Here is a 6238-nt window from a genome sequence, read left to right as displayed (position 1 = left end):
GAGTGTTACTCTTTATAAATGTATCTATTAACCACTGCAGAGACTCAACAACCCGTAACCTGAACGCCATGAGGTTCATCTTTGTGTTTTTAATTTACAAACTGATTTAAAAAAAACACTTTAATTCCTGCTATTTATTGTTCATATTCACTATTTATTACATACTATAATGTAGTTATAAGCACAACCATATTTTATTGTATTTATACAGTTTTTGGGGTTTTTTTTTACAATTGGTTACCTGCATGATCAATACTTTTACCATCATATTTATTCTGTTTAAAACATAAACTTTATCTCAAATGTACAAAACATAATAATCATCAAATAAAATTTAAAGACAAATCACTACTAATAGTGTATTTTTAAGTTTTGGTCAAACTGAAGTCACAACACACACACACACACACACACACACACACACACAAACACACACAAACACACACACACACACACACACACACACCACATTCCTTCTCTTGTTTTTCTCACACTCGTCCTGACCTTCTTCCTCTTTTTCTATACATCAATCTCTCTCCGTCTGTGTGTCTTTGTCACTTCATAAACACGATTTATTGTTTTATCACAGTAATCATTAAACCAACAGGTACACACACCTCACACACCTCACACACACGTAAACACACACGTAAACACACATGTAGACGCTGTCAGCAGTTTATTGCTGTTAAAGAGTGTGTGAACGTCGTCTCTCACTGACAGAAATCTGAATGATAGCAGTATTATCCTTAAAGAGCTGAACGTTTTGATACTCGAACGGTTTCTGTAGCTGAAAGTGATCAGAAAGAGCGACGATAACAAAGCAGCTTTAATTATTAAACAGCATTGAATAATAATATTAAAAAGCATTAAATATTGTTGTTGTCAGCAGACTGATAGTTTTGTTGTGTCCATCCAGCTGTTTGTGGTAATCTACGAAATTCATATGAAACTACAGAGATTCAGTCGGTTAAGTCAATGTTTTATTACTCATGTAACTAAAATTACACCGGCCTTCAGTGTGTGTGTGTGTGTGTGTGTGTGTGTGTGTGTGTGTGTGTGTGTGTGTGTGTTGTACAGGAGTTGCAGCTAAAGTTTATGATTCACTTATTATTAGGCTTTAAAACACAAAAAGAGACACCAGCCAACCAGTATAACAGTTCAAATGTACTACAGTATGTGCCAATCAGGACAGTAGTTAAGACTGTATATCTATAATATATTTATATATATATATATATATATATATGTGTGTGTGTGTGTGTGTGTGTGTGTGTGTGTGTGCGTGTGTGTGTGAATATAGCTGCTTTTTCGCCACATGGTACGGTTCAACTCGACTTCACTCTACTTGCCTTTTTTGGTTTTCCATCAGGCCAAAGTCGTGATACTACCTGGTACTTGGTACTTTTTTTTTGTATCACCTCGTCGAGGTTTCAGGTGAGCTTATCTGATACTAAAAGGTGACGTGAAAACACTGCAGACCACCGATTGGTCAGAGAGATTCGTCACTAGAATCATAAATTGCGCAACACAGGACGTCCTGCACAAACCTGCGTCTGTCTCCACAGTAAATCATCTGTTGAGTGTTTGATGGTTATTTATTTCTGCTTTAGGATGTAACCGCCGTGAAAAACAATCAGAAAATGGCATTTTATTTTTCTCATTCACTTGCTTTGTTCTTGCTACCTCTGCTCCCTCTCTTCAGTCACTCTCTAGCTCACTCAACCACCGCTGCTCTCTCTCTCTCGAGTTGGGAAACCGACAAAAAAGCCGAACTTTACATTTAACATCATCAAAGAAGAGAAATGTCCCCCTCGTCCTAAACGCCCTAAGTATTTTTTGTAGTAAATGTGGAGACAAAAATAAAAGATGAAAAAATTAAGGGGCCACATGTATCAGTAAATACCACATAAAAAAGCAAATTGTAGGAATATTTACTTCCTGATAGGTTTCTTCCTTTATGTGCATCAGACTAAATTTCATAAAAAAATTTCCCTTATCATCTTTTAAAGAAACGAAAGAGCTATCTTTTCAATATGTCTTTTAATTTGGAGGTAATCCAACAACATCAGCTGTTTGCTATTTATATATGGCAGTTAATAAGTAATATGGTGGTGTTTTACTAATGGCCACAAGGTGGGGCTATTGGTACCAAGTTTAATTTCATTAAAGACAACAGAATTATAGAAATATCATATTATAACATTATAGTTGCACCATCTCTGGTTAGAATATGCAGTGTGACTGTATGTACAACATCCCCAAATTTAGTTGCAATCCAATTTAGCAAAGAAGAGTTATGGCTCCTTAAGAGCATCAGACCACACCTTCAAAATGTTGGTAACCAATTAGAGACAAATGGCAGTGATACCCCAAAAAAAGTCATACATGTTGTTCTGGGTCATCTAAATATGGTATGTACCAAGTTTGATGAAGATTAGATGAAATATGAGCCAAAAGAAGCAAAAAAATGGTGGAAATTTTTTCCAGGCCTACATCAGTCGGATCAGTTTCATCCAAGGAACACACTGTGCTAATATTGTTTTATAATGATAGGTCTCATTATTCATGAGTTATTAGCCTAAACATAAAACACATAATAACTGGCCACATGGTGGCGCCATTGGTCCCATGTTTTAATACGTTAAGCATTTCCATATGGGGCAGCTGTCATTAAAGTATGAACACTTTAACACTTTTCCTTCATAAATTTTAATACTTTAAAAAATTATATAAAAAAGAAGTTGAAACATTATTGAAACAACTGAATGATAGCAGTATTATCCTGAAAAAGCTGAAACTTTTGATATTTGAATGGTTTCTGTAGCTGAAAGTGTGCAGAAGTAGTTAGCAACTGAAAAACATACAGAAGAAAGAAAGAATAAGAGTGAAGATAATAACGTGAGAGCTGCAGCTTTTTGGCTAACGATGGCACATTTACAGTAATATGTGGTTGAAAAACGGTAGTTTTATCATATTGTTATTGTCATAGTTATTTATTTTCAATTTTGCAAATTTCCCTGGGCTGCATCTTTGCATGAAAGGTGCTGTACAAACAACTTTATTATTATTATTATTATTTGTGAATAAAAGTGCCATGTTTTAATAAGAGAAAGTGTTTTTTTTTATGTGAGATAATAAAGAGTTAATGTGAACAGCCGGTACCTCAGCTTGTGTCTGTTTCTGTCCGTCGTCGCTCATCCGACAGTAACGCTTCGTGGCTTCTTCGTCCATCATCTGCAACGAACAAACACAAACATATTTACTCATAACTTGTGACGACCCTCATTTACAATCTCAACTAAAAACCTGATTCCAAACATAACCCTAAAACCAAGTCTTAACATGAAAAAGTGAAGACCAGACAAAATGTCCTCATAATCCACCATGTCCTCACTTTGCGGGTGAAAACTTTAATTGGGTCCCCAGAACGACACATTGACAAACACGCACACACAATTTCATACATACACATACATATTGTTTAGATTTATGTTTGAATGTCTTGCGTTTCTTTATCTTTTAACATCTTGGGACCATGTTGGATAAAAATGTTTTCAATTTAACATTTTGTTTTATGTCAGTAATCCATAAATAAATCCTATCATATCACATTCATGTCATGCAGAGGCTGTAACGATTAACAGGGTAAAGCTTTTATGAATAAGTCATAAACTTTTTCAAGAAGTTCCCTAAAAAACTAGACAATGTACGTTTTACTAACTATAATATTCAATCAGTGCACGCCATTACCTGAATTATACCTTCAGAGTCTTTTATCCACTTAAACAGTCAAAAGTAAGAAAATTTATCTACAGACATGAAATTCAACATATTCAGTATGAAGAATAAAGTTTCCAATAATAGATCGACAATCATTTAATGTTTGTTTGGGTTTTAATTGAACATTTCATTCAAGAGAACTCATATTTTCCCAATAATTGGAAGCAAATTAGTTAATTCACAGGTAACATATCAAAATCACCAGTGTTACCAATTAATTAATTGGTGATGTACATTATTTCTTTTTTCCTGGTTTTAGCACCAAATTATTTCAACAAATCCTCTTATGGACTGTTACCTATATTTCACATTTTTGCTGACCCGCTATGCACTAACTAAAAGACTAAAAGACTCTGGGTTATATGAATTACTTGGAATTCAATAACCAGACATGAACACTGTCTCTGGTTTCTTTGTTATTAGAATTAGAAGATTTGTAGTTATTTCAAGGAAAACCTCTGGAAACTATCAGAAAATGATTCATAAATGACCGACCTGTAAAACAGAATTAGTCTAGAGAGAAGATAACAATCCAACATGCATGAACGGCAAAGTTATATAGTAATAACGGATGAATGAAGAGAGTATTTTGTGGAATTTTATTCAGTAAATTCTTATTTTCCAATAAGCACTGATAAATCCCGCAGTTCTTTCCAGGAAACTTTATTACGTACCAATAAACATATAAATAAATCACTGATTATAACTATGTCACACACAAACATGAGCACATGCACAACTCTGCACAATCCCAGTTTCACACGTGTATTACAGCAATAAATCACCGCAATAATATAAACACTGGTTTATTAATTTAATTAATTTTCCAAAGTACTTGCAGTTAAAACAAAGTCTTACCTTTGGTTGATAAAGGGCTGTCTGACTCGGACAAAGTGGAAAAGACAAGTGACAGCTTAGTCATCAACCAGCAACAAGAAGCTGACAGACACACAGAGAGAGTGTGTGTGTGTGTGTGTGTGTGTGTGTTTATCTGCTGTGTGTTAATAACAGTTGGTTTTAAACTCTGTTGTGTTTGTCACTCTGCTAAATGACAGAGTCGTCTCAAACGACATCACACACACACACATACAAACATAAAGCCTGGCATTATATGGACACAGGTCGCTGTCAAGCTGTCGACTGCATTAATGTCAGACTGTAAAACACACACATAAACACACACACACACACAGTGCTGGAATCATGGCCGCCTGCAGACACTAACATGTCTTATTATCCTTTAGATAATAGCAGGTGTGTGTCAGTGTGTGCGCACATACTGACAGCATTGTTCCACGCACACTGAAACACCTGACGTTAACACACCTCATAGAGCGTCATTAAAGACTCCTTTTTGTAGAAACTTAAAGAACAAGTCTGGTGTTAAGACTCAATCCAACAATGAATCAATCCACTAACAAGTATTATAACGTGCTGTATCATATTCTTCTGTGCCACAGTCATTAATGTCCAAAAACTATTAAAAACCTGTCAGTGACTCATGTTATACACCGTCCTGCTGCCAGAAATACTCACTAGAGCCCCAAATGTGGATTCATCTGCTGCTGAAAATAATAATCCCGATCCCTCCTGTTTGTTAGATAAAAATTACAGTGACCAGCTGTTTTAGGAAGCATTTTTTATTTCTGAGCTGTTTTTAAAGATTTTCAGCAGGAGCCATTGAGACACAGACAGAGTAGGGATGTTTCATAATAGTAATTATGAAATATTAATACGTATTAGGGCTGAATCTACTGATTACTTTCATTATCTATTAATCTGGCAAATAATTTTTCGGTCTATTAAATGTCACAAAATACTGAAAAAAGTCCATGAAATTGTTGTATTTTCTTGCAGATTATTTTTCTGTTGACTAATTGATTAACTGTTGTAGCCCTAAAACTAATATTTTATTTAGAGAACACTTTTCAAGATACTCAAAGACGCTTCACTTGACAAGTTAAAAAAAAAAGAATTAAAACACAGTAAAGGATTTGTTGACAATTACCAAAATGGTAACACTTTATGTTAAGTCCCCTTATTTATCATTAATAATCAGTCTATACACATTTAATAAATGTTTATATCACATTAACGCAGTTGTTACCAGATAGAAGTGTTTATTAATGTATTATAAATCCTCCTGTGGGTACCCATAAGTGTTTGCTGGTGTAAAAACTGATAATGACACAGTTGTAATAATATAAAATACATCTTCATAGGAGAAGTTATGATAAATACATTAATAAACCAAACATGTCTATATATCTGCTCATAACATTATAGTGTGTTACAAACCAATTATTAACTGTTTATAAATGTTAGGTAGAGGGACTTAAAGTGCATAAAAATATGAAATATTAAAAGTTGTTTTAGTAAAATCCTCTTGTTCTCTGTCTTTCCCCAGATATCAGTGTTAGCTCCATGATGGTTAGCCTAGCTTAGCGCAAAGACT

This window comes from Thunnus albacares, chromosome 22, assembly GCF_914725855.1.
Source record: "Thunnus albacares chromosome 22, fThuAlb1.1, whole genome shotgun sequence".
In the NCBI taxonomy this organism is placed as follows: Eukaryota; Metazoa; Chordata; class Actinopteri; order Scombriformes; family Scombridae; genus Thunnus; species Thunnus albacares.
The sequence above is the reverse complement of the archived record's forward strand: the minus strand, read 5'-3'. Positions refer to the sequence as shown.